Raw genomic sequence first — 24,555 nt, forward strand, 5'->3', positions numbered from 1 at the left:
TCTCTGATGTGGGTCACCTGCTTCAATAAAAAGGGTCAGCTCCTTGTGTTGGATGTCTTTGGGCCAGATTGACTAAACTGTGCTAAGTCTGAATAGACATAAGGTGCACCAAGGCTTAGCATTGTCTACTAAATCTAAAATGAATGTATCATTTTATACATTTGTTTTGAGAGTGGCTATACCTCTTTGTGTATTTATTTACTAGTGGGAAGCAGGGGTCTCCCGAGCTCAACCGCATTGATTGTAGCTCTAACAATGCCCTGCTTCCCAAGATACTTACATCGGAAAGGACTGCCAGTAGCAGCCCCGCCTGAGCACAGAATATGTCTATTTATATGTCCTGCGTGCCAATAGGAAGCCACAATATCATCCCTTGCAGCTGCCTATTGGTCCACGTAATGCGAGACGTTTACACAGCAGTGCGATTTTGGCATCACCTTCCAATGTAAGGCCGAGATTGTAGTGGGGAGGCTGCAGGGCATGCGCGCGACCACGTGACACCTGCACTGTAGTGCAGGAGACCTCGGGAGGCGATGGAGGTGTGGCGGAGGCGTGTACAGTGATGTCACGTGAGCGGTTCGCCTTTATTAACTAAGCCGCTCCATGTAACGCTGACGTCACGCAGCCATCGCGTCTCAAAACAAAATCTTTTTTAGCCTCACAATTTGGTCTCCTCGTTGTTTGGCCTGCGCGGTCGTGGTCGTGCACATTATGGTCCCCCACGACGGACTTCAGGTATTTGTTTTGGCGCCGCGCCCCATCGCAGTCGCCATCACCACCACTATAATCTCGGACTAAGTATTTCTGGGAACAAGGGAGCCCACGGGGCTTAAATTAATGGGGTTCAGCTCCAGAGACCCCCTGCTTCCCACCTAGGGGGATACATATATATATATTTTTTTTAAAGGAAATTGTCCTTAATATTTAAATTGTACGCTCTTCTATTTGCTATGTACACTTCTGAATATAATCTACACAAATATGAAATAATGATTGACCATTTTGTTATTTATCTTTCTGCAGAGTTTTTAACCCCTGTGGACCAAAATGAGTGAAATTAAAATTCTCAGCAGTAACAACAAAATGGGATTTTAATAGAATAAAGTGTTTTTTTTTTTCTGTGAGAACCCATTAAAACGTATGAGGTTACTTACACTAAAATCAATAAGACTGACCAAATTAGTGATTCTCACTGAAAAGTTATGGGAGATGACATAGCTGCTTTCTGGCAGTGAAGAGGTTAAGCACGGCAGATTGCTCCATTTGTTTTTTTTAACAGCGACAGCAAAAAACAACATTAGCACAGGTTTTAAAAAATTGACTGTAATGCTTTTCACGGGGAAATAATGCGGCAGTTAGCAAAGTTCCACACCGGTTTTGTACATCATAAATTACACCTGAGTTGCTCTAAATTGCTTTTCATAACACCAGCTGTTCACAGAAAACAATGCCATCTCTAATTCTGCAGGGGCCCCTTATCAAGATGACAGGGCGCTTACCAGAAGTGGGATTCAGCACCAAATTTCGTCGGAGTCCCCACAGGTGTGACACCTGTCCAGGCTGAGGGGGACCAGAGCAGTCTGCTAAGAGTGACAGTAGTGTTACAGAGAATGTTATACATTAAGGATATGTACTGTATGCGTTTGCTTTGAAAGATACAATTTGTTTGGCAGCTCGCCCCATGCATACACCTTTTTTAGGATCCTTGGACTTTATCTTCGGACTAGCTGTGGTATCCAGGTCCAACACGGTGACTATACAGTTTCTCTCCTATGAATTTACTTTTTAAGATTCTTTAAGTGCATATCGCACAACTCTTAGGATGACAATGTGCATGTGTATAGTGCATCGCGCGCCGGGCGACCAGTGCTTCACGTGACAACCTTGTTTGAATTTGCAGGGCAAGGTGAACAACCAGTTCCGTAATGTCAGGAACACGCACCCCCTGACTCGCCCCATTGCGCAAACATGCAGGCCACGAATCTCTGCAATTACAAGCGTGCGTGACATCATGCTTTCGGTCGCACGCTCGCGTCCCTATACTATGTCCGAAGCCGTAGATGTTACATAAAATAATTTTATACTTTATTACAAACATGGAGCGTGCGCTTTTTATATGTGTGTGTGTTTGTGTGTGTGTTTGTGTGTGTGTGTGTGTGTATATATATATATATACAATTAGAAACATAAAGTTTATTGTAAAACTCAAACTCAAACAAGCTCTTTGAAAGAGCACCATGTGTGAAACATGTCAGAGGACTACCTTTGTGCAACTCAATGTTGCTAGTGGTTCTGGTTTGTGAATAAATAATCATCAACTTTTCCTGTCTGGATCCCTGTTTTTTGCTATTGGAGCAGTGCTTTCCATGTTCCTGTTCAACAGGTCTTCTATTGTGGCGATTGTACGCTCACGGAGGCTGAAATATATGATCCCAGGTCGGGTGAAGTGAGTAGCTTATGGCCTTGCTTGTGGCAATTATTTATTAATTCATTGACTTTTTTCTATCTGGTTGGGGTTATCACTGGCTGTGATTATTGAGGGAGTGGTTGCTCGGGCCACCCTGAGTCTTCACTGGACTGCAACCCAATTCTCTTATATACCCCCCTCCTCCCATTTCAATACTCAGTGTTTGCTGTATACCCTCGTTTGTTTCTGGATCATTGCTAGACTGAATATATAGTACATCAGAAGGAACATTGTCATCAGATTTACATATACAAAATTGACTCACCTCTCACCCGTACCTATCCTTCATTACTTCCAAATCATTGAATATATGGGCATTACATTGTGATCAGTGATACTGGGATTCTGCTTTAGCTGTGCAGCACTAGTTTGGGATTTTTTAGTCTCTTGACTGTTCAATTTGTATATATTCAGTCTAGGGCTTTTCAGCTGCTTTGTTATGCAGAGGACTTCCCACCACCTCCTACAGTATGCGGATAAAAGCTGGGAAGCTACAAAGCACAAGACAAAAGATCCTCCAATGGTGTAGTATGGAATTGAAGATTCAACATGAGCCTCATGTTTATGCTCTTATGACATTTAATGTTTTACATATCACCCATATGTGTTTAATCATACATTCATTGATCTAGGACTATAAATGTCCTAGGTGGGTAAGAGTATCCACCCCTGATGAAGCAGAGGTAATCGCGGCAAAACGTATGTCAGGATCTCTGGTCAGATCACGGTACACCCCCATATGAGGTCACATGCAGGGAACATGGAAAGCTTCACCTCTGCACTTCGAGGACGGGGAGAGTAGGGGAGACAGAGGAGAAGGTACAACGACGCTGGATACATGGAGATTTGTGTCATTTTGGAACACTGACTGTGTTAAGAATTCAAGACATCCATTTGTGAGTGTACTGTATCTGTTAGTTTTTAATCTTCAATTCAATATTAAAGAAACTTTGTATCATACGCGTATATAAGTACACACAAACATAGTGATGTGAACTCAAACTTACTCATACAACAAAATGCACCAGTAACACTATACTGCACTGTATATCTTTCAATGCCTTAGGAATTCTGCTAGGGAAAGAGAATTGGCCATAGTATTGAAAACAAATACAAAAACCCTGTGCTACTTTCCTAATTGGCTTGAAATTTATTAGTGAAATTTTACAAATTGCAAGTCAATTTGGAAAGTAGCCAGGGTTTTTTAAAAATGTTTTCTATATATCCTTGTTGTAGAGGAAAAACTAATTAAATACATTTTTGGAACAAACTCACTAAATAATTTTTTGTACTTGGAATGTCTTGATATTTCTATTGAAAAGCTAATTGAATACCTATATACCATCATAGTTCAGAGTTAACAACATATAAAACTCATTAAGTATGATTTGAAATAATGTCAAAAAGAACCTTAAATCGCCTTTTCCTCAGTACCCAAAAGAATGTAGTTAATTACTTTTACCTCTACAAAGACATGCATACAGTACAGTATATATTCACACATATTTAGCAAAGGGAAATATTACTGTGTGCCCATTTGCATGTCTTAGAAAGGTCTGCAACCCTGTCTTTTACCATTATCGCCCACTGCAGCAAGAGATTCTGGGAAATGACATGCAAATGAGCACACAGTGCCACCTTTTGCTTCAAATCCATTTTGACATGGACATAAGCTTAAGCTTGCTGCATTGCACAGGCATTCAGAACAGCCAGGGTAAAGATGCATAGCCAATAAGCCTACACACAGACAGCTGTTTCGACCAAGTGACAGTGAGTAACTTTACGGTGGATGGGTTTTATGTCACTTTTTTTACCCACCATAACTACACACACATAAATCTCATTACATGGATATTGTTTTTTTTGTTTGTTTTAACATTTATCTGAGCTACTATACAGTATATAGAAATGTAATTGGATCTGTTGTACTGTATTACATCATCAGTCCTTCAGCAGCTCTGACTAGCTGAAAGTTTTGAGCTTAAACCAATAAGGGGAGGGCTTTAATGCTCACTTTCAAATCAATCCTTCAGTCAGTGTACTCAGCAGCTACAGTGTATTCTTATATCACTAAGGTAACTTTATCAATTACAGTTTATAGCTCAAACTACTGGGAATATTGGCAACAAATTATCACAAAGAGGAAAGTGTTATAAATATCTTGCAGTCCTGGGGAGGCGTATTAAAACCCTTCTATAGAAATCCAAAAATGCTCAGTATATTAAAATGTATTAAAAACGGCATGAGGAGTTGAATTTTAAAATAAAAAAAGGTAGTAAGTATGATCTAATACTACAGAACTTATTTATTAAAAGAACACATGTAGGATATTGCTTGGATTGCTCCTTTAAATGATGCAGGCATTGGATGGGTAGTTGCACATGAAGGTGTCTCATTGGCAGTAAAAGGGAAACACTATTAAAAAAAAAAAAAGTGTTGCACAAACCCCTGACACGTCACTGTGGTTGATGAATTGTTGTAATAAGTGACAAAAAGTATTAGGATGACCCTGCGGCGACATTTGATGCTGCGTTGCCATGGCGACGCATCGCCCAAAGCTATCTGAATCAAGGTAAGTGAGTTACAGAGGCGATTAAAATACTTTGAGGAAGACCCACGGGCCCCCCCCCCCCAAAAAAAAATCTTGCACACCTCAGTTTGCGCACTCCTGCTCTACGCTACCTGACAAATGTGCGTATGGAATGACTGCAGCAATTAACATAATAATAATATAATACATGGTACTGCTTGTTGTGTAAACAGTTTTATAGTAGAAAGGCAATGATTTCCTGCCCTGCAGTGGTCACAGTCTAACATGCCAAAGCTTACACTGAACTGACACTTGAACTCAGAGGTCTGACCATCAGGAGTCAGTCACATGCTTGACCCACCTTCCTATGGACAATGCAAGTCCCCGAATGATATCCGCCGAGAAACACTGGGCCTGAGCCAAAGACGAGCGACAGCTTTGTAATCTAAATTCAGGAAGGTGCTGAGGGAACAAGCAGATACTGTACACTTTTAACAAAACAGCCAGTGAGCCTGTCAGGTAAAAAAACATCTATTCAAAAGGGAGAGCTGCGAGAACGATCCATTTAAAGCGAACTCCCAACTGCTCTGTCAGTTACAAATTGGACGTGTCAACATCTCCAAACAGATTTAGTAAGAGCATTAACAATGCTAATGATGTATGGCCGCTGCAGGAAGGAGCTGAATGCTGGGATATACACGGAGGGTACACACACTACAGCTCAAGATGGCTGAGGGAAAGTATAAGCAGTAACCCCTATGCAAACAATGCATTGCTGACCCCTCTGGTATCAAAGGGGTTAAAGTATCCTGGTACATTGATGCTGATAGAGGTGAGCTCATCATGTACAGTATATGCAAGTACAATAGAGCTTGATACATATCTCCCTACAGACTATGTTAAAAAATAGGTGTGAACAGCACCATTTACAATATGTGTGTTCTGATGTTAATGTATTGAGATACTTTGCATTGATTATCGTGGTTGTTGAAGGAAGAGCTAGTTGACGATTCTCCTGAATGCCTTTCCCTTTTGTTAAACTTCCTTCCCAAATCTTCCCATACATAGATCATGCACTCTTTTCACTGTACTGTGGATGTGACTTTGTAAATGGTTGCTATAGAAACAAAGAATGCTTGTTACATTACAATATATTAAAAATCTTTCAGATTTGATTTAAAAAAAATGCTACAACTATTTTCTCATAGTACAGAACTGATTTATTAAAAACACACATGTAGGATATTGCTTGATCTGCAGTTTAATGTTGCAATACTTCCGGTATGTTTTATTGTTGTTTTTCACACCTATTTTCTGCACTGCATATGTTGGCGATATAATAACAATAATAAAGCTAATTCGAATTTTGCATGTTTAGGCTTCAAAGCTAAACTGCATGGTCTAGGGCATTTGGTCGCGCCCATTCTTCCGTGACCAAATCGCTGCTGGTGTTTAGCCATTACTCAACTTGCCGCAGAGACATCTCTCCGTTGGCCACTTCGTCGCCAAGGTACAGTAAGGCAGTGTACCTTACCCTAAAAACCCTTAATCTTAACCCCTAATATGAATGCTGCCCTCAAAACCTTAACCCCATAACCTTTAACCCCTTACCCTATGCCCTTACTTAAATTCCTTACCCTAAAAACCTTAACTCTTTACCCTAACCCTCTACCCTAAATTCCTTAACTCGTTAACCTAACCCCCTACCCTAAAAACCTTAATCCCTCACCTTACCCCTCTACTCTAACCGCTAAAACCCCTTCAATTCATTTACCTTATTAGCAAAACGGCCGGCGGCGCAGTGTCCAGCGGCGGAGCTAGACACTCAGTCCCAATGTCCGATTCCGCTGCACCAAGCATATTAACAAATAATATACAAGACATACGCCTTTTATTAGAGGCTTTAACCTCAGTGGAAGAAAGAATGCAGAAAAACAATTTCCAGGACATTTCTGTGATATTACCAGGTTGTTTGAGATGTAAACGAACTGTACCGCATATGTAAAATACTTATCAACAGTGCGCTACCAGAGAGAAGCAAGTAATCAGACCGTGACCTACAGTTCATATCTTAGATAATATATTCGCCATTCATTGATTTGTTTTGCCGATAATTGCACTCATAACAAACTGAACATCTGAAAAACAATATATCCGTGTCTGCTTTTTATGCAGGCTTGCAGTCGTTGAGCCAGAAGTCTGTGCATAGGCAGAATATGTTAGCTTAATAGCAATTTGTTATTGGAATGCTCCTATCTTGGGTTGTACGAGCGCGTGTTTGCCTCCATCCATCACGCTGACGTTGTTTTATTATACAAAGTTTATTCTTTTATTTCTCGCAGCCGTGTTCGGCAAAGCGCTGCTTGTTTATGATATGTATTAGCAAAGAGCATTGGCTCTGGTCTTTAAGTATGATTTAACCTGACTTCTGAGTTCCAGGGCTCGGCATTAATCCTATATCAAACCTCATGAGTTCAACGCCGGAGAGATTTTCTGCACTCGTTTGTCAGATCCCCTGGTTTTGATAAATATCATGTACGGGCTCAAACCAATCCCCCCCTGAGTGTTATTTCACCAACTCTTCAGGCCTTTACCACTACTATGGTCTTACTTATTGTGGTTAAAGTTGCAGCTCCTAAGCAACTTGAGGATGTATCTGTTAAGGTGCAAGTGGAGCAATTTGAGGCTGGAAAAACTAGACTTAAATACTGTAGCTTAGTGGTAGGAACGCTGCCTTTGAAGCAGGTAAACCATGTACAGTAGTAGGTAAAACCTTAACAGTGACATTCCCAGGATGTGACCAGGACTTGCACTATCTACAGAGGCTCTTATGAGAACATGAGACTGTCATGCACTTCGAAGGTGAGCTGTAAACACAATTTAAATGGGGAATAAGAATTTCCTCTTCAATCCAGGTTACTGGAAGGTCAGTAGAACTCTGCGACTGTGATCCCTTTTTTGACCTTCTTTTTGTAAACGATTCCAAAGTAGATGTTTCCTAACATATCACTACACCGTCTCTCCATTAATTGGTCATTTTTACTGTTTACAAAACTCAATGACAATCAACAGTTGCCATCTCACTGGATGATCCGACTGCTTAGAATAAATGTATGTTCCACCAGACCCGTCTATGGACACTATAGCCAATAACAATCTCACTAATGAGGCTTCCTGGCTGAAGGCTATTTTATTCTTCCAAGACCATTGATTATTCAAGTTTGATTATCTACCAGATTAAATTATTCTCCAAGTGAATGGCCCCTAGATACCCTAGTTAAAAATATGTTATTATAAACATTTCACTTTCATGAAATGTCACCATGTACACTCTCATGTATGACACTCTCTTCTCACCATGTCAGTCTCATCAACCCATGTCAGTCTCCCTCAACAGCTCACTTTCTTCTCTCCCATGTCATGTTCTCCCTTCGTGTTATTTTTGCCCCCCATTTCATATTCATCCCCATGTCATTCCCTTCCCCTCTGTCACTCTGTACCTTCCTGTCACTCTGTACCCCTATTGTATGTCACACTTCCCCATATTACAGTTTCCCCTCCAAGTCTACATGGAGGGGAGACTGTAATACCCTCATGTAATACCCTCTATAATTCAATATGCCGTTTTGTCCTCCAATGAAACTACAACACACATCACTGTGAAATGCTCAAAGAACTAGATTGGCCATCACTTAAGTCTAGGCGCAAAGTTCATCTTTCCTGTCTTGCTTTCAAATACTTTCTGGGCAAGCTACCCGTCTATCTGAACAAGCTCCTTACCCCTACCATATTCAGCACTTATCATCTGAGATCTGACTCATGGTCCCAAGGTTCAACAAAGTATCCGGCCGCTCCTCCTCCTCTTACTGTGCACCCCAAAACTGTAACAATCTACTGGAGACTCTCACAGCCACCACCAGTCTAACTTCTTTCAAATCTAAAGCTGTCTCTCATTTTAATCTGGTCTGTAACTGTTACATATGCCTATAACATATATTGGGGGCTATGCACTAAGCTCCGAGCTTTAAGTGACGTCATGTCAGAAAAAAAAATTAAAGTCGGAACATATTTTGAACAGCCAATCAGGTGGCTGTTAACCATTTTGAGGCTAAATGTGACGTCACAAGCCCTATTTAAGGTCGTGACGCCTCATTTGAGCCCAAGAAGCTAACGAGACAGCATCAGCTGGGATTTAACATGGAGTATTTTGGATTGACAGATGAAGAAAGAAGATAAAGAAGAACAATGGTGACAGATGAAGATAGAAGAACGTGATTAAAGAAAGAAAAAAGAAGATTGGGGTACCTGATCCGGATCTTCATGGCGGATGGCATCGGATGCTGTTGGAGGCCTTCAAGGTACGTGAGCTTCCTGTTACCCCGGGAGTCGGAGGGCCACCGCTTCTAATTTTAAGTAATATATTGAATATTTGTAAATGTCTTTTTTTACAGGTTTTTTCATTGGATGTGATTTTTGATTTTTTGGGGGAGGCACATTGACTGATAATATATTAATCTGTACCACTTTAGGGTACAGATTAATACATTATTATTACAATATTTGGGGGGCATTTCTGGCTTGGTATTGCTGTTGTTTTTTTTAATGTTGGTTTCTTATGTGGATGTGATTGTTTGTTTTTTTCATGCTTAATGTAATAAAATGTTTGCGATTGGTGTTCGTTTGTAATTAATGTTGTATTATGTTGGCTAATGCGTTTTATGGTTCTTTCAGAGATTGTTTGAAAGTATTGTTTTTTAATGTTTACATTCATTAATGTTGTTGTAATTAATTGGTTTGATTGGTTAGTGTTACTATTCATTTTGAGTTGGTTTAGGAATTAATTGGTTTCATTTGTTAATGGCGTAATTAAATAATTGTTGATGTTGTTACTGCTTGTATTGATTGGATTAGCTGGCTACTGTTTTTATTGACTTTATTTAGGTATGCTGATGCAGTGTTTAATAATGGGCAAATAATCTATTATCCATATCTGGATAATAGTTATTTTGCACATTATTGTACTGTATGTGTTAGGGGGGTGTATTTAGTTAGAAATATTGTTTAGTATTTTTGTTGGCACAACATTGGTACCGCAGGCCCATGGGTACCCCGGGACTCCCGCGGGGACCCCGGGACGGCCGCGGGGTCAGCCAGGGACACCCGCGGGACCCCCGGTCTCCCTCAGGGACCTCTGCGGGATCAGCCGGGGACACCCGCCGGCCTGTTGTATTGGTTTTGCGCCTGCAAAAAGGTAAACAAATAATTTTTTCTAAGTCCAGCTTTTTTTATCACCTGCCTTTAGCTGGTGAGCTTTATTCAGCGCAACTTTCACGTATGATCAGTTTGCGTTGCTTAGTGAATCCCGCAGAAGGGCAGGATTCAGCGCAAACAGCTGATCGTACGAGCAAAGTTGGACTTTGAAAAAATTTCAAGAAAAAGCCAGTTTTAGAGCGCAAAGTGCCTGTTTGCATGGCTTGGTGCTCTTAAAACGACTTATCACTGCTTAGTGCATAGCCCCCATTATCTCTTACTATGCATGCAATGCTTGTATATAATGTATAACCCGCTCACTAAATGTATCCATGTATTTGTAACCATGTATTTGTCATGATAACTCAGTGCCCAGGACAAACTTGAAAACGAGTGGTAACTCAATGTATTACTTCCTGGTAAAACATTTTCATAAATAAATAAATTAATTAAATGTCTCACTCTCTTCCATCATGTCCCTTCCTCTCTCTTTCTTCCATTTGGGTCTGTAACAGGGACTTATTCCTGTTGAACAAAATGCCTCTAAATCCAGCAGAGAGCTGGTTAAGTGCAGCCAGGCAATCAACCAGACACCAGCTGCTTATTCAGAGCTCTGTGAAATAGTATCATGTGAGACACAGGAAGAGGATTCCTAGCTCACAATTGGGGCTGACCCTAGAAGGACCGACCAGAGATTCTCTAGTCCACAACTGGGCTAACCTGGAGAACAACAGATGTCTTGAGCTGTATAAGGACTGCAGGCTCACAGCAAGACAAAAGGTACAAGACCTCTAAACCTGGACTCTGGCAGAACCATAGCACACAAGGGTGCGGACCCAGGAGAGCAGAGAGGCCCTATAACTACAAGAAACAGATGAGACTTTCTTATGGGACTTTTGTATATATATATATATAGTTATTCTTCAGTATTAGGTGATACCTTTTTTTATTTGGACTAACTATTTATGTCATAGGACAAGCTTTCGAAAGTTTTCCTCTCTTCCTCAGGTCATAATATACTGTATACAAAGGTTTCTATGACTTAGAAACTGTCTAAGTCATAGAAACCTTTGTATACAGTATTTCTAGACCTGAGGAAGAGAGGAAAACTCTAGAAAGATTGTCCTAAGACATAAATTGTTACTCCAAATAAAAAAGGTATCACCTAATACTGAATAACTCATTTATTTTGCACTGTCTAAACTGGACTAAAACGGCTATTTACGTCATATATATAATCTTTGGGGGTGGTAATTAGCTTAGCTAGCCTACCAGTTAGAGATGGCTGGACTAAATGTGTAGATATTCTCCAAAGCGGAGTAGGCCTTTCTTTTGTTTATTTTGAATGTTTTGCTGTGTTAAATGAACAGGTGCAATAAAGCCTCATTTTAGTTTCATTTTAAATGGTGTCCATTGCGTATCTCTGCACACGTCTCTTACATGTGCCCTACCATTTTTTTCCTGCTTTGAGCTCTTCATGTCCCAGTCTAACACTGCCCCTGACCAGCACTTCTGATATCCCACACAAAATCACAGTGAGGGCTGAAACAGTGTCAGATTTCCCATTAGGCCCGGCCTAAGGCAGCAAAATTTTGGGGCGGCGAAAATGTCTGCCCCATTTGCAGTGCTCTCTGGCCTATCAGACAAAATGGGAAGGGACTTATTTACCTGTGGTGGCCACCTCTGTTCTGCCACCCTGCTTCTCCTTGAAAATCGAGCGTCAAATGACGCCTCGGATGTCACAAACAACGTCACATGGCGTCTCGTTGCCTTGGCAACCGTGATGTCAAATGACGTCGCATAAACATGGTAACGCGACACCGTGCGACGTCACAATAAATTCTGAAGGAGAAGCAGGGCGGCAGGCATGTGTGGCAGACACAGGCAAGTGCCTAAGGGAGGCAGATTTGTAAATCTGCCGCAGGGCACAAGTGGGAGGAGGGGACTCCTTTACTTACAATGGATTTTCTGAGATATATATTGTGATGCCCACGTCATGTTGCGGTATCTTGCAGTCCCAGAAAAAGGCCAGAAACATGGTATTTCTCTACACTGGATTTATTTACAGGGTTAAATTATACACCAACCGGCCCACCGGCCCTTTAAGTTAAAACAAATCATTACAAACCCTATTCCCTTTAGGGAAAACTAACTACACCGTATTCTTGTGCTGATTAGGGGCTCCAAGCATTTCCCTCTGGACCGACCGAGAGTTCAGAGAATCTCTCTTTTCTGTAAGTCCAATGTAAAGGACCGGACATCCCTGCTTCAGCACGGTCTCGCGTCCTTCATTCTTTCTTATTTCTCTGGGATTAAGAGCCAGTCAGTCCCAGCATGCTCCGCGACCACCGTCCTGCGGGCCTAGGGGAATGTGCCATCCAGCTTCCCTTGCTGGGGAGACCTCTGTCTCTCTCCCCCCGTTCCATGACGAAAGCTTCCTGACTTTTAAAACTCCATGTGCAATCAAGAGTCCAGCCGGCTCAATTAGTTTGCAGCTGCTGCTTTCTTCTCTAGGGGAGATTAATTCTCTGTAGGCTGGAAAGCAAACTTACTGTACTGTTCCATCCCCTAGAAACAGTGAATGTATCATATATATATATATATATATTGGCATGATATAGTGAGGCATCATAAAGTGAGCTTTTAAGTGAGAATATACAGTATAGTTAGACTATAGTTTGACTAGAGGTGACTGGGAACTGCATCCTTCTGCAAACTCTTCTACACATGGCAACAAACGGTGAGCTATTCTGATCACACAATGATCCCTGCTGTTTAGTCTGCGCACACACACTTGGCTCAAAACAGCTCCATGCAGCATTACCTACCTCTGGCATAATTAACCTGCTTTTTACCTACACTCTGTTCTTTCTCGTTGCCTCTTTGAAATGTTACTCTCTCTATCCACTACACACTCCCCCCTCCTGGCTGAAGCCCAACATCACCATACACCCTGGATTACTCAAAAGCCTTGCACTATCTACTGAATGTTGGTGGAGAACCCTGAAAACCAGCACACCAACCACCGCACATTCAATTGGCAAAAATCATAAAGTTACAACTTGCAAATAACTACTCAAATTTCTACTCATACTATTACTCTCTTTAGCAGGTGATATTGGAATGTAACCCAGGCCCTCCCACTTCAACTCTGTCCCATACCCCTGAGAATACCCCCTTCAAATTCCAAAAAGGGCTATTTCTCGCCCATATAAATATCCGGAGTCTGCTGCCCAAACTGGATGAACTAAGGGCATGGTGCCTTATGCATAAACCAAAAGCCATTGTTCTTACAGAAACATGGCTAACCCCTAAAACTACTGATGCAAATATTGCCATTCAGGGATACTCCATTTCTAGGAGAGATAGGTCAAAGAGAGGAGGAGGGGTGTTATTTTATATTGCAGACACCTTACAATTTACACTGTTACATACTGTAGTTACGTGTGTGTGCGTGTGTGCGTGTGTGCGTGTGCGTGTGCGTGTGCGTGTGCGTGTGCGTAAATGTCGGATGACCTCACTAATCTAGAAAAAAAAGCCAGATGTGAATGACTAGTTTCCTGAACCCCATAACCAGTGTCTGGACGTCCCCGCTTCACAATTTCTAAAGCAGCAATCCCACCTGGGATCTTACCTGATCCACAGTCCCTCAATGTCCAGGTACCCCCATTCCCACAATGTTATATATTGAACGGTAGGTGTTCCCTACCTGTCTTCTGGGTTAGGGGGGATTCTAATGTCTCCCTTGTGAAGCTTGAGAGTCAGATCTGGAAAAAAGCAGTATAGGTTATTTCAGTGTAGGTATAGGGCAGTTAAGATATGTAGGGTAAATAAGATATCCAGCTGTCAGGGTTTTGGCTGTCACGCTCCTCCCTTCCCGACCTCTCATTTCTCTCCATCCAGAGAGAGCAGCGGATCTGTGGCCGATGCTGTGCCCGGTGTGGTTTCCCCCCCATGTTTCTACAGATGATCGTTCCTTCTTATTTCAATGCAATTCATACATTTACTTATTAACTTTTCAAATAAACTTTAAATGTTTCTCATTTTTGAGAATATCAGTCAAAATAATCTACAAGTTTCATGTGTACCTACAAATTCATATTCTGTGTGCCATAGAATATTCAGTGCACTTTCCTTTGTAGCTTTAAAATAAATATTGCATCCTAGAATCTTTAATGCATGCGCATTTTAAGTTAAACTTCTTTGTCTTTTGCCACAGAAATTGTATTTGTGATGGTGCTGTGTATAATTAAAAATCAAAACACAATTTCAGTGACAAAATGCAAAGATATTTGACCTAGAACACGCGTGCGCGGCACACACCCCTGCGCGTGTTACTGACTGGGTGTCTGTGTGACTGAATGGGTGCCTGTGTGACTGACTGGGTGCCTGCGTGACTGACTGGGTGACTGTGTGAAAGACTGGGTGCATGCGTGACTGACTGGGTGCATGCGTGACTGACTGGGTGCATGCGTGACTGACTGGGTGCATGCATGACTGACTGGGTGCATGCGTGACTGACTGGGTGCATGCGTGACTGACTGGGTGCATGCGTGACTGACTGGGTGACTGTGTGACTGACTGGGTGCATGCATGACTGACTGGGTGACTGTGTGACTGACTACGTGACTGGGGTCGTGACTGCGTGACTGGGGGGGTGGCTGACTGGGGGGTGTGTGAGTGGGTGACTGGGTGGTAAGGGGGGTCATGGGAGGTAGGGGGAGGGCATGGGAGTTAAGGGGAGGCATGGTAGGTACGGGGGGCCATTGGAGGTAAGGGGGGACCATCGTAGGTAAGGGGGTGTATTAGAGGTAAAGGGGGCCATCGTAGGTAAAGGTCCATCAGAGGTTACGGAGACCATTGGAGGTAAGGGGGGCATGGGAGATAAGGGGGGCATGGGAGGTAAGGGGTGGGGCATGGGAGGCAATGGAGGCATGAAGCATTAGTATCTTACTAACTTCCTGCAGCAGGATCGAAAAGGAAGGGCAAGCTTCACTGCACAAGCTCATAAAGTCCTGGCAGCGCATCAACACGCGTCGGATCAATCAGGTAGGGGGATTTAAAAAAATGTTTCCTGGTGCGAGCAGGGGAATTTAAAGAGAGAGAACCGCATGCGCTGCTTGGGCAGTCATGACGGCTCGCCAGCATGCAAAATACAGTCGCCCATTGCGATCGGATTTGTCGAGGTCAGTATAATATATATTATTATATGTCTTTATTTATATAGTGCAATTAATGTACATAGCGCTTCACAGCAGTAATACACGTGACAATCATATAAATAACAAATAATACAAATAACAGATCATGGGAATAAGTGCTTCAGACATAAAAGTAACATTTCGGAAGAGGAGTCCCTGCTCCGAAGAGCTTACAATCTAATTGGTAGGTAGGGAGAACGTACAGAGACAGCAGGAGGGCATTCTAGTAAGTGCATCTGCAGGGGGCCAAGCTTTATGTATCACATGTCTAGTATTATCCACAGTGCTATTCATATGCTTCTTTAAGCAAGTGTGTCTTAAAGTGGGTCTTAAAGGTGGATAGAGTGGGTGCTAGTCGGGTATTGAGGGGAAGGGCATACCAGAGGTGCGGGGCAGTCAGCGAAAAAGGTTTAAGGCGGGAGAGGGCTTTAGATACAAAGGGGGTAGAAAGAAGACATCCTTGAGCAGAACGCAAGAGTCGGGATGGTGCACAGCGAGAAATTAGGGCTGAGATGTAAGGAGGGGCAGAGGAGTGTCAAGCTTTAAAAGTGAGGAGGAGAATTGAGTGTGAGATGCGGGATTTGATCGGAAGCCAGGAAAGGGATTTCAGGAGGGGAGACGCAGAGACAGATTTAGGAAAGAGTAGAGTGATTCTGGCAGCAGCGTTTAGGATAGATTGTAAGGGAGACAGGTGAGAGGCAGGAAGGCCGGACAGCAGGAGGTTACAGTAATCAAGACGGGAGAGAATGAGGGCCTGAGTCAGAGTTTTAGCAGTCGTGCAACAGAGGAAAGGGCGTATCTTTGTGATATTACGGAAGAAAAAGCGACAGGTTTTAGAAACGTTTTGAATGTGAGAGGAGAATGTGAGAGAGGAGTCAAGTGTGACCCCTAAGCAGCGTGCTTGGGCTACCGGGTGAATGATCGTACTTCCAACAGTAATGTGGAAGGAGGTAGTAGGGCCAGGTTAGGGAGGAAATATAAGGAGCTCTGTTTTTGCCATATTGAGTTTAAGGCGGCGGAGTGCCATCCAGAATGATATAGCAGAGAGACATTCAGAAACTTTGGTTTGTACAGCAGGTGTAAGGTCAGGGGTTGAAAGGTAAATTTGAGTGTCGTCAGCATAGAGGTGATATTTAAACCCAAGAGATGTTATTAGGTCACCTAGAGAGAGTGTGTACAGAGAAAAGGTCCCAGGACAGAGACCTGGGGTACCCCCACATAGAGATCAATAGAGGAGGAGGTCAGTTAGTGTCAGTTGCTAGGGCCACCCAATCCTAGGTATCAAGGTATGTGTAATAGTACCGGCACACCGCTGGAGCTCTTAAATAGTATTTGTGTAACAGGCCTGTACTTTGCAAATGCTTCGGTACCCCTCTACTTGTCTTCTGGTGAGGATTCCCACCGATGGTGCATGTGCCTCCTGTAGCTTTCTAATGTGTGCTCCACTTGGCGTCCCCTCTCGCAATCGGCCTCCAAGAATCCCTTTATGCCATTGTCCACTTACATGTGCAGATTGCTGCCTGGCTCCTACACTGGTCCGGGAGCACAAGTCACCGGTCAGTACATAAAAGAGAAAAACACGAATACTTTAGAGTAATCCTATATAAACCAGAAGAAAAAAGATGGAAGTTGTCTTGGTGTAATTGCTTGAGTGTAGAAAGGCTGGTAGATTCACAATAGACTCACACAAGATGCAGAAAACAGAGGGAGACAAGATTGTGCAGAGGGTCACAGTGTATTGATACAAACACAGTAAAATAACAGTGGAAACTCACACATTGACCCTCATCATGGGCATGAGGGTCAATGTGTGATTTTCCATTTTTATTTTACTGTGTTTGTATCAATACACTGTGACTCTCTGCACAATCTTGTCTCCCTTCACAATAATGCAAGTGTGCATTTTTGTGGCGTTCTATCCATCAAGCCCCCCCCCCATTTCTGGTTTATATAGGATTGCACTAATCGTGTTTTTCTTTTTTATGTACCGACCGGTGACTTGTGCTCCCCGAATTCTCAATCAAAACTGCTACTAAGAACCAAAGAGGAAGGTTCATAAAGGGTTGAGATGCAGTCATCTGTTACAGTCATGTATTATTATTATTATTATTATTATTATTCTATTTATCTATTTGTTTCTGGTTTGCACTGCACTATTTACACTATTTATTTTATTGATTTACACTACTAACTACTAGAGTGCCGGGTGAATCTGTGTCTACTTGTACACTGGTCGACCCTGAGATCACTCAGTTTGTGTGTGTGGACATAATTGTTAGGGTGGCCCGATGTCCCGGTTTAGCTGAGACAGTCCCGTTTTTTAATGTCTGTCCCGGCTGCCCGACTTACTTTAAAATGTCCTGTTTTTTTGTGGCTATCCCGGTTTTGACCATCAGAGCAGGGGGGCAGCAGAGGGCAAGAATGCAGGGAGGAGAGCAGGAGGAGAGCAGACACCGGTCTGCAGAGGGTGGGGGCGGGGTTAGCTGCAGAGGGTGGGGGCGGGGTTAGCTGCAGAGGGTGGGGACGGGGTTAGCTGCAGAGGGTGGGGACGGGTTTAGCTGCGGAGCCGCAGCAGTGAGAGCCGGAAGTGAGGTGCCTGATGGCTTTCCCCCCCCCCCCCAACCATGCTCTACAGTGAAAGGTAAGACACCCCCCCCTGCAGCTGCTCCCCAGAGCTGGTGTCAGTGTCAGTGTCTTTGCAGTGTCTGTGCAGGTCAGGGTCTGTGCAGGTCAGTGTCAGTGCAGGTCAGTGTCAGTGTCTGTGCAGGTCAGTGTCAGTGCAGGTCAGTGTCTGTGCAGGTCAGTATCTGTGTCTGTGCAGGTCAGTATCTGTGTCTGTGCAGGTCAGTGTCTGTGCAAGTCAGGGTCTGTGCAGGTCAGTGTCTGCATGTCAGTGTCTGTGCAGGTCAGTGTCAGTGTCGGTGCTGGTCAGTGTCTGTTCATGTTAGTGTCTGTTCAGGTCAGTGTCTGTGCCTGTGCAGGTCAGTGTCTGTGCAGGTCAGTGTCTGTGCAGGTCAGTGTCAGTGCAGGTCAGTGTCTGTGCAGGGTCAGTGTATGTGCAGGTCAGTGTCTGTGCAGGGTCAGTGTATGTGCAGGTCAGTGTATGTGCAGGTCAGTGTCAGTGTCTGTGCAGGGTCAGTGTCTGTGCAGGTCAGTGTCGGTCAGTGTCTGTGCAGGTCAGTGTCTGTGCAGGGTCAGTGTCTATGCAGGTCAGTGTCAGTCAGTGTCTGTGCAGGTCAGTGTCTGTGCAGGTCAGTGTCTGTGTGGGTCTGTGCAGGTCTGTGCCTCTGTGAATGTATACACAGGTCAGTGTCTGTGTGTCTGTGCAGGTCAGAGAGAGAATGAGGGGTAGAGAGAATGGAGGAGGGTGGAGAGAGAGAATGGATGAGGGAGGGGAGAGAGAATGGGGGTAGAGAGAGAGAATAGAGGAGGGGATTGAGAGAGAGAAAATGGAGGAGCAGAGGAAGAGAGAGAGAATGGGGGGATGGGGAGAATGGGGGAGGGAAGGGAGAGATTGGGTGGGAAGGGGTAGGAAAAGGAGAGAATTGGGCAGGGAGAGAATGGGGGATGGGAGAGAGAGAATGGGGGGAGGAAGGGAGAGATAATGGGGGAGGAAGGGAGAGAAATGGGGGGATGGAAGGGAGTGAGACTGGTGGGGTGAGAGAAAATGGGGGGAAGTGTGAGAGAAAATGGGGGAGGGGAGAGAGAGGGAATGGGGGATAAGGTAGAGAGAGAATGGGAAGAGGTAGAATGAATAATACAGCATCAACGGTGACACTATTAGATATCATTATAATATTCATTTTTTAGTACTGTCATTTGTTGTATTAATAATTTTTTTAAGTGTCCCGGTTTTTCATTTTCAAAATCTGTTTACCATAATAATTGTGCATGAATGTATATATTTGTACGTCTGTCAACAGTACAGTATATGTATGTATATTGTAAAGACAAAATGGAAAAAAAACCTTCTCCAACAGTGCTCAATGTTATATTATATACTTCCAAATTGATATGATTGACAAAGTGCAGAAGATGCACGAAATGCGCCAGAGTTCCTCCTAAGATGATTTTGTCTTTAACTGATGTTGCTATAGTTCATTAAATCTTTTGGAAATCGTAATCCAGCATCCGTTTTTACTTCCTACTTCTGGAACGCACGAGGCACTTGTTGGCACGCAGTGCACCGCTATTTTCTTCCCCATCGGGGGAGTCTTCACCCTATGTATGTATATGGGAGAGAGAGGGAGAGAGAGGGAGAGAGAGGGAGAGAGAGGGAGAGAGAGGGAGAGAGAGGGAGAGAGAGGGAGAGAGAGGGAGAGAGAGGGAGAGAGAGGGAGAGAGAGGGAGAGAGAGGGAGGACAAACTGAAAAAAAGCCTCAGCCGAGGTAGGTGTGGTGCACGTTAAAGGTAAATAGTTAAAGTCTGTGAGGATCCCTAGAGATCCAATATACCAACACTGTGCTGGTATAATGGATCTCTAGGGATTCTCACAGACACATACATAAAATAGAATGGAAAAAGTGCACAACCCTAGTGCATTATCATATAAAATAGGACAGTTTATTTAGAAAAAGGGCGGAGACAAATGCCCAATTAAAAGACAAACAATAAAAACAAGCATTGAATAAGACACTCAGGTGTTTTATTCAATGCTTGTTTTTTATTGTTCATCTTGTAAGTGGGCATTTGTTCCCCACCCCATTTTTTAATAAAGCGTCCTATTTTTTTATGGCAATGCACTAGGGTTGTGCGCTTTTTCCATTCTGTTTTATAGATCTCTATTTTTGGAAGTGATACATCCAAAGAAGAGCGGCCCCCCTCCCTGCAGAAGTGGGTTTCTCCATTATCACGGGACATTGATCCAGTCTAGTCTAAGGTATTTTTTTATACCTTGGACTTGACATGTGAACACTTTGTTCTTTCACCTTTAAATTTATTCATGTATATTTGCATGCACTTTAATGCACATATTGTTTATATGTATGTATAACTATAGATGATCACAGATCTACACATTAATTGCAGTTTTACACACACACACACACACACACACACACACACACACACACACACACACACACACACACACACACACACACACACACACACACACACACACACACACACACACACACACACACACACTCTAATATATACACTTTATTAACATGAATAGCATACATTTATGCCCCATTATATAATATATATATATATATATATATATATACTATATATATATATATATATATATATATATATATATATATATATATATATATATATATATATATATATATATATATATATATACACACATACAGTTAATATTAGATTGTAAGCTCTTCGGGCAGGGATTTCCTTTACTATTGTCTGATTTGCTGCACTTATGCCTGTACTGTATTCTTTGTGAAGAGCTGAGTACACTTTTGGCGATATATAAATAAAGACATACAATAATATATATATATATATATATATATACACTGTATATATACATATATACTGTATATATATTACACAGTTTTATATATATATTATATTTCAATATGCTACTGTATATATTATATAATGTGGCATAAATGTATGCTGTTCATGTTAATAAAGTGTTTATATTACAGTGATTATATACTGTATACAGCATATTGTAATACAGAAGGACCCTAGCAGTGAATGCATTTTTAATGTTGCTGGTCATTCTGTTTATATATTATGTGTAACTCCATAGACTCCCCCGTTTCCCCAGACTCCTGCACAGCTATGGCGACTCCATTACACCCCACATCATAAGCCAGCACTGCGCTAATGAAGTCTCCGGCATTTCCATTGGCTGCCTGCTTCTTGCTCATGCAGGGAGCGAGGTGCTACTTAAATTGGAAGCTTTCCATTCTGACAAATCACATCAGAGAAGTGAATAACTACACCTCATAGACACAGCTCGGAGACAATAAATGTTACAGCCACACAATGAGGAGAAATGAGACATCTCATTCCCACGGGACACAAAATACATCTCGGCTTATGACAAGTTGTTAGCATTATGGATAGCATCTGCCTCGGCCTTTATCATGTTTTAAATTTGTTTTCCCTGATCGCTGCGCTGGCCGATATTAGGATTCTGAAATGTGCATCAGAAACATATTTTGCATTATCACCCTGCTGAAGTTAAAGTACATTAGACATACAGTATTATTGCTTATTTTAATATTGTTTGAAAAAGGGAAAGAAGTGAAGAAACCATAGAGTGACGTATAGCCATGGCTGGTCAAACTATCTTTCTGCCCTCACTTGTCACTTAAGTTCTCCTAGGTACAGACAGTGACAGGCTATCCTGTGGTGTTTGCCCCCCTCACACAGCCTCCTTGAGTAGCAGGAGAGGTGATGACACTGGGTCTGTGTTGCAGCCTATCATGGTGCAGACCCTGTGCCCTCCCATTTTGCATTAGGAAGGATGTTCTAAATTATTGGAGTTAGCTCTCCTCCTCCCCTCCTGGGGAGAGGAGTGTGTGTCTTGGAGTTCCCTTCAGCCCTTCATGGGTTGAGGAGCGAAGATCTATGTTTATCACAATGCCTCATCACATTATCTGCTGGCCAGCACCATCAAAGGGCCTGAAACCCCTACTCTGCTATATGCAACGCTGTTATACCATCCTACAGTGGCTGCATCAAATAAAGATCCCGTTTATATACTTCTGGCTGAATTGTGGTCTATTAGCCTGAAGTATAGGAGTAAGACTGTCATGGTAGGGACTGCTTGCAGTTATACTACATCCTGCTGTGACTGGAGGCGCTGTCACCACATGGATAGAACCTAGGGATCACCTAAAGCCTGTCCTGTTACCCCACAATATCGCGATCACTCAGCTCTCCTGGACCCTCACAGCTATGACCGCACCACAGACATCAGTAGCAGCAACATTTTTCCAGGGAGGGGGAAACAGAGCTGCAAATGAAGGCACTGCTGAGATGCAGCAACAGGACAGGCTTTCAGAGACTTTGCAGCCAGCAGCAGTTAAAGACGCTGGGTTCGAGCCCCTGATGCTACCTCAGGGACCCCAAGCACCCATCCACGTTAAGGAAGGGGGGAGCCTCTCCCTGATGCGACACCGGGGAGGGGGCTGCCTAGACCCATACCAAGGATAGACTGAGTTGGGGAGCACCCTGAGGGTATATTACAGGGCAGCATGAACCCTTCATCTAGGATACAAGACAGGGACAGGACAGCCTTTCAGTGTACCGAAAGAACCCTGAGTACCTGTGCACGATGTACTGTGCAAGTTGGGGCGCACCCTGAGGGTATGTTTCCAGGGAGTGTGTACCCTTCATTCTGTTATTTTGAACATGTGTTATTTTGAACTTACAGTGTACCATGAGGACCCTTGGGTACCAACGCACGACGAACTGTGCTCCTGGGGGCGCACCCTGTGGGAAAATTTATCCAGGGAGCGTGAACCCCACATCTTGAACTGCAAGGGACGGGCCTCTTACAGTGTAACGTGAGGGACCTTGTGCACCTTTATTGCTCTGGACTTTTCTACACGTCAAAAAAGAAATGCGTCACCAGGGACCCCGTGTATCTGTATTTCATGATCTATTGCTGTGTGCTTAAAATGGAGCACATGGCAAGTCTGGAGTAACCAAGATGTCGTTCCCGCCAAACTCACGGACCCGCGTGGGTTGCACAAACCAGTTTCCAGTTTTGCAAAAGTAGTTGCAAGTTTGCAAAAGTAGTTGCATCTTGTTAGGCGGCAAAACCTGACACCGCCCATCTCTGTGACTGGCTCAGCCGGAGCCAAATCACTCTTTGGTCTCTCCTACCCCTGCTTTGTGTTCCACCGAGGGGAGAAGCCACAACCCTGCACCAATCCAGGACTTTGTCTTTTGTCTATGGGAGGAGCTTGCCACACCCTGCTGGACCTTTGTTCTGCGGAGCTGTGGAAGAGTGAAGAGCTGCTGCTAATCCGCTGCCTCATTCTACCTTGGCTACCTCATCTATCTCTGATCAAAGATCATGTCAGAGCTAGACCTAACGAATTATTCTCTGCCAGGAGGCTATCTGGTGGTCACCGTTTATGGATGACAGTACCTGAGATGTGTGTATCCCAACTGCAAACTTCTTGGGGGAGATGCCAGTATAACGGTGGAGTGCCATAACTGCGGGCCCCAGTATATGTGGCCTGCCAACCCTGTGCCACCTGCAGCGGTAATTCAACCGACCGAACGGGCCTCTACGCCATCTGGTGTTACCCCTGCATTTTATTCTGCATCCCTGTTCCTGTCGGTCTAAAATCAGGCATTATTGTCGTGGGAAGTGGCCCGCAAAAACGCCTATCTGGCTGGGCCACCGGTGGGGGGCCCGTATGCCCAAGGATCGGTTCACCAAGGCCCCAACATTCCGGTGACTGAGACAACTCCAGCAGTCCAAATCCAGATGGTTCCCGGACCGGAACCGGTGTCGGTGTGCCTGGAGGGTGAGTCGACTGCCCCGGGGGTGTTGGGTGCATCTCCTCTGGTGGTGCCGGAGCAAGCCTGCTTTGTGCCAATTACTGCCAGGGGGTGCCGGACGCCCCAACATCGCGGTCCGGCAGAGGTGTCCTTACCATCTTCCACTTCTGATGAAGAACACAGCTGCCAGATACCTGCGGAGAAGACTTCTGCACTTACTGGTGTCCTGCAATTGAGTCCTGAGCCCGCGACATCCATCCTGAAGGCTGTGGTGCTGCCGGAAGTCCGGAGGAGCCCCACGCCCAAGGAAGACGTCGGCGCTGCCAAAGACCCAACCTCTGAGGAAAAGACAAGATCCGATGACATCTGCTTTCTTCAGTTTTGTGAGGCGACATCTTCTTCTGCCCAACAGGAGTCCGCTGCAGCCTTGCCAAACGAGGAACCAGGCGGAGCCCTGTTTGGTGTGCTGCGGGGTGATGCACTTCCGTTGCAGCCAGATGTGACGTCATTGCCGCCGCTGAGCATCGCCTGCCTGAGACTCTCGCGAGGCTGGCACTATCCGATTACATCGACAAGATGGCCGCCGTCTCGGATGTGGAACCTCCACTACTATCTACCAGTGTGAGTGCCAGATGGTGTTCAGCTGCTCCTGCTCCCCCACA

The sequence above is a fragment of the Ascaphus truei genome, chromosome 5 (genome assembly GCF_040206685.1).
Source record: "Ascaphus truei isolate aAscTru1 chromosome 5, aAscTru1.hap1, whole genome shotgun sequence".
NCBI lineage: Eukaryota > Metazoa > Chordata > Amphibia > Anura > Ascaphidae > Ascaphus > Ascaphus truei.